At 37.4% G+C, this 10,469-nt stretch overlaps 1 long non-coding RNA gene across 1 annotated transcript; it reads left to right on the top strand.

Annotated features, from left to right (window-relative positions):
• The first annotated feature begins 4,935 nt into the window (after window positions 1-4,935).
• On the top strand, window positions 4,936-6,172 carry LOC129347646 (uncharacterized). The gene is made up of 2 exons (XR_008599844.1): window positions 4,936-5,086; window positions 5,627-6,172. It is a non-coding gene; the product is annotated as an uncharacterized LOC129347646 (long non-coding RNA).
• Window positions 6,173-10,469: the final 4,297 nt, after the last annotated feature.

The raw sequence follows: 10,469 nt of genomic DNA, 5'->3' as shown, positions 1-10,469 counted from the left end.
AGCCTGGGAGTGTGTTTGAGGTCATTGTCCTGTTGAAAACTAAATTATGGTCCAACTAAATGCAATGGGATGGCATGTTGCTGCAGGATGCTGTGGTAGCCATGCTGGTTCAGTGTGCCTTCAGTTTGAAATAAATCCCCAACAGTGTCACCAACAAAGCACCCCCACACCATCACACCTCCTCCTCCATGCATGAAGAGACCATCCATTCACATTTTCTGCGTCGCACAAAGACACGGTGGGTGGAACCAAAGATCTCAAATTTGAACTCATCTGACCAAAGCACAGATTTCCACTGGTCTAATGTCCATTCCTTGTGTGTCTTGGCCCAAACAATCCCCTTCTGTTTGTTGCTTTTCCTTAGTAGTGGTTTCTTAGCAGCTATTTGACCATAAAGGCCTGATTGGTGCAGTCTCCTCTGAGCAGTTGATGTAGAGATGTGTCTGCTACTAGAACTCCATGTGGCATTTATCTGGGCTCTAATCTGAGATGCTGATGACTTGTCATTTCTGAGGCTGGTGACTCAGATGAACTTAACCTCAGCAGCAGAGGTAACTTTTGGTCTTCCTTTCCTCATGTGAGCCAGTTTCGCTGTAGTGCTTGATGTTTTTGCGACTGCACTTGGGGTACATTCAAAGTTTTTGCAATTTTCTGGACTGACTGACCTTCAGTTCTTAAAGTATTGATGGACTGTCATTTCTCTTTACTTAGCTGATTGGTTCTTGTCATAATATGGATTCGAACAGTTGTCAAACAGGGCTGTCAACTGTGTACCAACTTCTGAGACTTCTGCACAACACAACTGATGGTCTCAACCCCATTAAGAAGGCAAGAGATTCCACAAATTAACCTTGACAAGGCACACCTGTGAAGTGAAAACCATTTCAGGTGACTACCTCATGAAGCTCATGGAGAGAATGCCAAGAGTGTAAAGCAGTAATCAAAGCAAAGGGTGGCTATTTTGAAGTATTATTCACCCTCTGCTTAGAAAACACGTTTTGACTTAATTCACACTTTTTTTTATCACATAATTCTATATGCGTTTATTCACAATTTTGATGAGTTCAGTGAGAATCTACAATGTAAACAGTCATGAAAATAAAGAAAAAACACTGAATGAGGTGTGTCCAAACTCTGGACTGGTAGTGTATATGCTATGTAAGTATAATTGCATTCATGGAAATTGCACTGTACTGTTCATCTACAGGTCTACTAAAAAATGCAGTAATGAATTTGGTGCAATGAAAATCCGAGCACTAAGGTTAGTTATCAATTCTGTGTTAACAATATATTTATGATGTGTTCTGAATTTCATTGTCAGAGGTAAGATGAGCTCGGTGGGGAGAGGACAAGAAGAAAAGGCAGGAGTATGAAGACTGAGAGAAAAGCATGGGTAACAGAGAAGGTTTCATTCAGCTCCCAGACCACTGGATCCTGAAAGCAGTGCTTAGCAACAGCTTCCATCTGAGCCCTTGTTGTCAGGGAGACAAGCACAAGATGCACTCCAAATTTCAACAATTGCAAAGACAGCAACGTTCTTTAAAAATGCAACTTTCTGTAACAAAGATAATATCACATAGAACACATATTTCAATTTAAGTTTCAATTTTGATAGTAGAACATATTGTATGCATTACTTTGTTCATTTACTGAACATATCCTTGCACCCAGAAGATTTTTTTCAATATATAAAACAACATATTATCTTCACACACACACACACACACACACACACACACACACACACACACACACACACACACACACACACACACACACACACACACACACACATACACACACACATACACACATATATATATATATATGTATATATATGTATATATCAGTGTTTCCTCTAGGATTTTTTTCAGCAGCAGCGGCACGCTCTCTGGGGAACCGTGAAGAGTAAACAAATGACACTTGACTGTAGATTTTACTTGTACAACCAATTTATTGAATGGCCAGTTGAAAATAGCTTTTTAAAGGCTCAATGTAAAAATAAATAAATAAATATTTGAACAAGCTCATCTGAAAACGCAGTCAGCAGTTACATCATGGACTGTAGATATTAGCTTAATGCTATCAATTAGTTTACCCACGTTAGCGACACTGAGTTGGCACCGGGCCCAATTAACTGAAGCCAACTATACGTTACGTACTGTTAGCTGGAATGTCTATTTAACTTGTAAAATCTGTTAGGAGTTGTCTTGAGCTTATAACTTTTCTCCGGTAAGTCACTGCCGTATTTTCCAAGACGACACTCCTCTGACTCTCTGACCTGGTACCTGGCTGCTGGACGTGATGTCACTTTCAAGGCCGCACTTTCATGAGTAATTAACGTCCTACCCGACCTATCAAAGAGTAGATACTGAGCAAGATAGTTATCTGTAGTTTACCTTAGCACTCACCAGTACCCGACACAGGACAGAACTCTGCCATGAAGGTGGAGACATGCGGCGGTGGTGTATTTGCGACAATAACAAAAAAAAAGGGAAAAAAAGAAAAAAAATTTGAAGGAGTGGTGGCTAGCATTTAGGAATGGTGGCCCGCTGCTGCTGAATGAATGTAAAGGAAACACTGTATATATATATATATATATATATATATATATATATATATATATATATATATATATATATATATATATATATATATATATATATATATATATAGCGGAAGTGATGACGAGGAGCGGCTAATGCAACGGACAGCGAGCGGGTGGTGTTTTGCCCATTTTGTGGGGAACATATGAACCGATTGACGCAGTTTTGTTTTTCGTGTGGTCAGTCTTTAGAGTGTTTAAATGGCACAGATCAGACCGACAGAGTGCATTAGCCGCTCCTCGTCGTCACTTCCAGTTCAATCCCGGAGTTGGGACATTCCCTTTCCGGTTACATTTGGATGTGTAAAAGTGTTTTCGGACTTGTAAAAGTGTTTTTGGACTTGTAAAGTGTTTTGTCGCTTGTAAATTTGTCTTGGAGGTTGTAAAAGTGTTTTGCATTATGTAAATTTGGAATTTGGATTTGTAAAAGTGTTTTTGGACTTGTAAAACTGTTTTGTCGCTTGTAAATTTGTCTTGGAGGTTGTAAAAGTGTTTTGCATTGTGTAAATTTGGTTTGCACCTCTCGGCCACCGTAGTGGCCAGACGGCAGATGAATCACGCATGCGCCAAGTTGCTGCAGATCCCGTCTTGGCTTACGGAGCGGAATATAAATGAAAATGTTTTTTCACTGTCATACTAAAATAAATCACTGCATTTAGCCTCTAGTTCAATAACATATTTTGGGTGTTTTATACTCATTTTTTGTCTCTTCCACAACATTATTCCTCTCTCTTACAACGTTGATTACAATTACATGCAAACAGGAAATTATGCAAATTAGGCGATGACGTTATTTTGCGACAGCTAGCACCTTTTAGGACAGCCAATAGCTACTTTCCTTACTGAGGAGTTGGCAACACTGAGCACAAGGAGCTTTGGTGAATAGTGAAGGAAGATGAGACTCATTGAGCTTGTTAGGAGGAAAGTTTTCTTCCTGATGGCAGCTTAGATAAAAGCGTGGTTGTTTGCAAAATGTGCAACAAAGAGTTTTCTGATTACTGCAGCACTCCAAGCCGACAGCATCACTTCAATGCTAAACATGTTGCTGTTAGCACCAGAGCTAACATTAGCTACGACAGTCTTGCTAACGGCTAACGGTGTAGCCATCCCATAACAGACAACTTTAGAAGCCATTGAAAGTGCTTTAGTTTACAAGAAGTCATGTAATGTTGAATATAATCTCTATAATGTCACTTTGAGTTTGCAGTAATCTGTAAATGTAGTAGACAGAAGAAAAATGCAGATAAATACAAATGAAACAAACATTTTTGTGGTTTAAGTGATTACACTATCAAAGAGGTGGAGCCTCGGCAGAGTAATAAGTTAAACCACAAAAATGTCTGTCTTTTAATAACTTAATTCTAAACTTTTAGTTTATGAAAAAAATATTTTTGCTTATAAATAAAAATCTATATTCCTAAAAAAAAAAGAAGCATCAAAATGACACCATTTATCAGACCCAGAAACTATGAAAACATAATGAATCTGTGGATTTTCAACTTTCTGAAGGTCCTTGAACTACTTATGCTTTTGTTATAACCATACAGTGGAACAAAAACAAACTAAATCCAGACTTTAAATCATCCAAATCATTTTTTTGCTATATGTCCCAATTTAAAATTGTATTAATTTTATACATTTTAAATTATAAGCACATATGTCTATTCATTGATTCAACTGTCAACCAAAATTTATTTGAATTGAAAATAATTACTTATTGTGTCAAATATTGCTGTTTGACAAAAATGTGATTAATTGTGATTAATTAATTACAAAGACTGTAATTAATTAGATACATTTTTTAAATCGTGTCCCACCACTAGTCACTATACATCTGGGCTTTGTGTGACACATTGATCATTGCAGCACTTTTTGATATGCTATATCAATTTACCATATAATATAATACCACCATATAAATAACTCTAAAGTCTATCCAAAAATTATAAAATAAATAATTACAATAAAAATACTGCAAAAAATTTGTAGAATCTAAAACAATAGCTCGTACTAATAAGACAAATGTGTTACAGTGGGTGTCAGAGGCGCAGATGCAGGAAGCAGAGATCATAGGCGAAAGCGTTTTATAATGCTTTTATTTACAATTGCAGAATGTGTTACAGGGTACAACAAGAAACCGGGACTAACAACAGATTAGTTTTAGGAAAGTTACTATAAGAATTCAGAACTTAACGAAACCCTGGAAATAACTATACTAGACTACAACAGGAAACCGGGGCCGTTTCTCAATATGCGTACTTGTCCGTACTTGCGTTCTCGCATACTTGTGAAACGTCATCAGTCGGAGACCAAGTACTTATCCAATTCAAAGAACGCATCTGACCGAGAACGGAAGTAAGACCCGTAAGTGTTTTATCGAGACTGCATCGGACCAGACTTGTGTGGACTTGGGGCGGACAAATAACCCATAATGCTTTTCGCGCCGACCAGCAGGAAAGGCCGAGGAGGAAACTTTCAGAGGTAACAGAAGTTTTTTTGGGAATACCACTGTTATTATGATACAAAATGTAGTTTTCAGATTATTTCAGGCGAGAAAGTAATTGTGTAAACGTCAAATATGTGGTCAATTTATCAAGATAAAGCCCGATTAAAAATTTACTCCAACGGTTTCGGAGATGCGAGTGTCCATGTTAAACGACTATGACCGGCCAGTCAGCCTCACTGTAGCCGCCGAGAGTAGCCTTATGTCGGCAAGACTTTTAGAAATCTGACGCTGGCTCGGACGGTTCTATAGCGGTTAAATGGGGATATAAGTAGTTTTACATTTATCTAAAGGTCACACTTTAGCCGCATGCTGTATTTTTTTATTGTTCAGAGAAAAATGGGCTTGAAAGAAGTTAAATTTAATATTCATAACATAATGTTAATGTTTTACTCGATTGCTGACTGTGTGCTTCTTGAATTATTGTCTTGTCTTCATTACCTGTAGTATAACTTTGTTCTATTCTTATGACTGTTACTGTGCATTAAAAATAACATTTAAGCAATATTTTATTCCAGGGAAATCTGAAGAAACCCCGGATCCTCACTGACTGCTGGAAGACTCCACAGACAACATCAGCAGCTCCATCTTCAGCATCTGGACCAGCATGATGCTGTTCATGAAAACTGAAGGATAGAAAATGCTGAAATGTATTTAAGCATTTTGCATTAAATATTTTTCAATTGTGTTCAAAAAATGGATTGAATTGTTGAAGCCAGAAGTAAATGTTCCTCTAACATCAGACCTGTTTGATCAGATGCTGCTGATGTTTGAAAAGGTTTCTGTTTTATTACCTGACAGTCAGAAGAAGAGCTCACCTGTACAAGCTCACCCGTATTCAGGTTCTGAGTACAGTAGTTGACATGAAATATTCTCTCTTAAATCAGTGATGATGTTAAGCATACAGAAGCCCTGGTGATCACATCACAAGTGTAGTGATGTTTGTGTATCTGTCAGACTATAAACCTCTGGATATTGGAGGACAAACATCAGGTATGTATGTAGAATGTAGACTAATGTATTTTAGTAATGTTAATAATAAAACTGTAAACCATCCATCCCTGTTTATGAGGTGTCCTCGTGAAGGTTTAGTATTTTTTCAGCAATCAGTTTCTGAAAAGTTTTTGTGGATCCACTGATAGAACTGAGAATGAGACGGTTCAGTTCATCACAAACTACAGCTCCCAAGTCACAGCTCTCTTTCTGACTGCATCAGGCTGTCCTCCAGGGTTTCTTTATAATTTGCTGCATTTATTTTACCCTCTATTTTTACAAGCCTTCCTTTGCCTGCTGCTGGGCAGCATCCCCACATCATGATGCTGCCACCACCATGCTTTAAAGCCCAAAAGCTCAGTTTTGGTCTCATCAGACCAAAGAGCCTTCTTCCACTTGAGTTCACATTCTCCCACATGGCTTCTGGTGAACTCCAGACAACATTTAATTTGAGCTTTTTTCATCAGTGGGTTTCTCTTTGACACTTTTCCATAAAGCTTTGACTGATGAAAAACCTGGATAGCAGTTGTTGTCTACACATTCTCTCCCATCTCAGCCGCTGAAGTTTGTAGCTCTTTCAGAGGAGTCATGGTAGCCTCCCACACAGTTTATAAGGATGGCCAGATTGATGCATGTGCCATATTCCTTCCAGCTCCTAATGATAGATTTAACTGCTCTCCGGGGGATATTAAGTGGCATTTCCTTATATCTATCTCCTGACCTGTACTTTTTAATGACATTTCCAAGAGTTGCTTGGAGTGTTCTTTTGCTTTCATAGTGTAGTTAAAGCTAGGATTACTGATTCACCAGTTAACGGACTTTCCAGAAACAGGTGCTATGGTAAGCTGAGACATATTCATTGCACTCAGATGATCTCTATTTCACTAATTGTGACTTGCACCCATGAATGCACCTGGAAATCCTTTATTTAACAAGTGATATTTTTAATTAATTGACATTACATAGTAGAAATCTGTGTACACTTTGAGGCGAATTAGTAAATTCTTTAAAAAAAAAAAAAAGTCTAATTAGAGTGACCTTGATTCAATGTTGAAAAGCAATAAAAGGGGAAATTTCCAAGAGCGTTGAATACTTTTTATAGATACTGTAAAACAGGGATATGCTGTAATTGCCATTTATCTGAATGTACAAAAAATTACGAGGCAACATAAAATTTAGGTTCACATTTTCCACTCAAGATTTGTAAAAGCGATTAATAGATCCTGTTCTGGTACACTTACAGTGAAAGTGAACAAACTTCACGGTGGTTGTAAAGCTCATTTGAGTTATTAGCTGCAGTGATGGTAAAACAAAGAGACATCTTCATGTGGTCCCTATTAGCAAGAGTACTTATGGCAAATATAAACTATAATAAATAATTACGATTTTCATAGGTGCATCTATTTTTAAATATTAGAACATATGTGATTCCACTTAAAAATCTTCAAGCTATCTCTAAAATAAATAAATAAATAAAAATATTTTTAAAAATGATATTTTTAAATTTTGTTTTTCCAGTTCAAAATATTGGACTTTAAGACAAGAGCCTACTGTTGGTTTCTTGTTTCATATCAACCATGACTTATATAGCCACAGTTAAAAGAAACAACATTTGATTGGAGCCTCTGAGTGCTTGTAGCTGCAAGAAAAAAACAAGTTCAAGATTACACAAATACTCACACTTATAGGTCCCTGGTGCCTTTTTCAATTTTAACAGAGAGCATCCTTAAATTACATAATAAATGCAATGCCTTTAATAATGTTTGGGGACAGGACTACAAACCTCAGTCAATATGAAAGTGCCGTTTTTGTGTGTAGTGCTGCGTTACAAGTTGTTAGTGTTCTTAAAAGGACACAGACAGGAGACAGACCTCTTATCAATGAGACTTAGTCAGTAGTTGCATTACATTTTGGTTTTTGGCTCTGAAGAGGGATAAAAAAAATTCCATTAGGGAAAGTAGCATGTTTTCTGTGCCGAGGACTATTAATTTCCTTTTAATGCCTCAGCAAAAACAACCATGATGAGGTGTTTTGAGTTACTGGGTTCTGCCAGACACATTCAAGTGCCAGTGAAGGGTTAGAGGGAGGTGTGTGTTGGATGGCTTGCGTATTCCGATGGGATAAGTAAGAAAATATTAATGGATTTAAGTGTGCATGGAGGGCAGGGAAACCAATATGGCTTTATGTCTCAACCGGTGAAGAAGACACCTGTTAAAACTAAGTGGAAATAAACGAAGTACAAGATCACAGTTAGTTGAGTTTGCAGCTGCCTGACTGGATCAAACTGGAATGGGAAAAATTTGGTCCACAAACTGCAACTTGATAAACCATTTTCCACATTTTTAAAGTTTTAAATTGGACAGTTTAATAACATCACAGAACTGCAGTTCTGCAAGGGCACATTCACATGAGGATAAGCTTATCGAAAACTTATTTTCTGTAGTCTAAACAAAAAATACTAAGACACTACATGGATATGCTTGAGGAACTTTCTTTGAAATGTCTCAACATTATCTATGATTGTGTAAATACACAATGGAAGCACATCTATGACATTTATGTCAATGTTTTCATGCCACAGTGAAATCAATAGAGGCCACTACCTGGAATCTTAAAACCTAAGGTAAGCTTTAGAAAAATCATTGTAAATAATGTTAAGTATTCACCATTTGCAAGTAAGATTTCAAAACATGCAAAAGCCAGATGATACTCTGCTTTAGATGATTAGTCATAGGCAGAACATCTAAAAGCTTTTCTATGTGTGGTGGGATGAATTACTTCCTCTAACCTCAGTGTTCTCTGTTTGGAACGTGATGCCTTTTAAAATGGTATGCACATGTATTAACGCCTTCCTTGCACGTGCTAGTCCAATTAGGACTTTTTCTTTTTTGTTCCTACCTCATCACTGATCTCCTTTCTTCTGTGGGCAGGACTGCTGTCAGTTAGGTGACACTTGCGAGAGAGCTTTTGTCAGCAGCTTCAAAGACAAGTTCAATTTTTTAAGTTCTATTGATGAGCAAGTCTCAGCCTGAAGCTTTTCATTGAAACAAAAGCTTATCTCATTAGGATTCATTTATTTGTGTGTTTTCATGAGTTTAATTCAGTGGCAGGATTTGCCCACTGACTTTTTTGACCACATTGCTAGTGATAATCCAATATACAAAAACGTAATGTTCAGAAAATGAAGGTACACCCACAAGTACAAAAGCGCCCCTTCACTGTTGTACATGGGACTTAACAGATGCTGTGACACACTTACATGAACTAATGTAGATGAGATTAGTGTGACAGGATTTTTTTTTGCATATTTAAATATAGTACGTACAGGCACCTGAGGTTCCCAGTCTTGTAATGACCATCAGCTCAGCACGTGTCCGCACAGCTGTACCTGTTGTTTAGTGGCTGGCTGAGCTAGTGACTTGAACCACCTGGGTCCACCTACTTGTTCTCCTGTGTTTGTGTGTGTCAGTGTATACAGACATTAGTGCATGCATGCACGTGCCGCTGTGTTCTGTATGTACAGTACTGAGTGTGTCTTTGAGAGTGATTTTTAAGTTTGATTGTGTTAGTAAGTCACTGAGACTAGCAGACTCATGTGCCTGTGATGAATAGGACAGTCCCTTGTAAGTGAATGGTAACTTAGCACTGTACTAATTGTGGTTCAAACAAGCTGAAAGAACAATCTATATGTGCAGGATTGTTGAGCTATAAGTCCATTATACGAGATCCAACTTACAGTTGCTGTGGAAAAGAATGACTGGACAAAAATAATTTCTTCAGTTTGTCTTCGTTATGCAGACAGACAACAACTGATGGGTTAAGCAGTAAAAGTTGCTATAGTTACACAGTGCAGCATTTAGCTGCAAAGGAACCAGATATTTGTGTCAAGTTAAAAAATAAGAAAAGCAGAGCTAAGAGAGTGAATTTCTTAATTTCATCAGGTGGTCAGAAACATGACTCAACATGAATGTTAAGTTCAATATCTGAAATTTCGGGACAGATTAATTAATCTGTCGTATTAATTCAAAAACAGATAAAATGGCTATACGGTCCTTGTAGCTTGTTTCCTTGGTCACCAATTGGACATTATTTCACAGGTTTAAACATATTTATAAAAATCACTCTGAAATTCAAATAAAGCAAGCACCGCCAATAAACCCCACTCATATTTGGTAACCTTGCTGTATCCCAATGCAAAGACGAGGCCACAACAAATACTCCATGATGGCTATTATGACCCGATTAAACCCAATAAATGTGATGATTTAATAACCTATTCTCTGAACTTAAAACTGAATTCCACGTTACCACCCAGCCTCTAGGGTCAGTTGGGTGTAAAAAAAAAAAAAATGAAAAAACAGATGTTAT

The sequence above is a fragment of the Amphiprion ocellaris genome, chromosome 19 (genome assembly GCF_022539595.1).
Source record: "Amphiprion ocellaris isolate individual 3 ecotype Okinawa chromosome 19, ASM2253959v1, whole genome shotgun sequence".
Lineage (NCBI taxonomy): Eukaryota > Metazoa > Chordata > Actinopteri > Pomacentridae > Amphiprion > Amphiprion ocellaris.
Note: the sequence above shows the minus strand (reverse complement) of the source record. Positions and strands in the feature narration are given on the sequence as shown.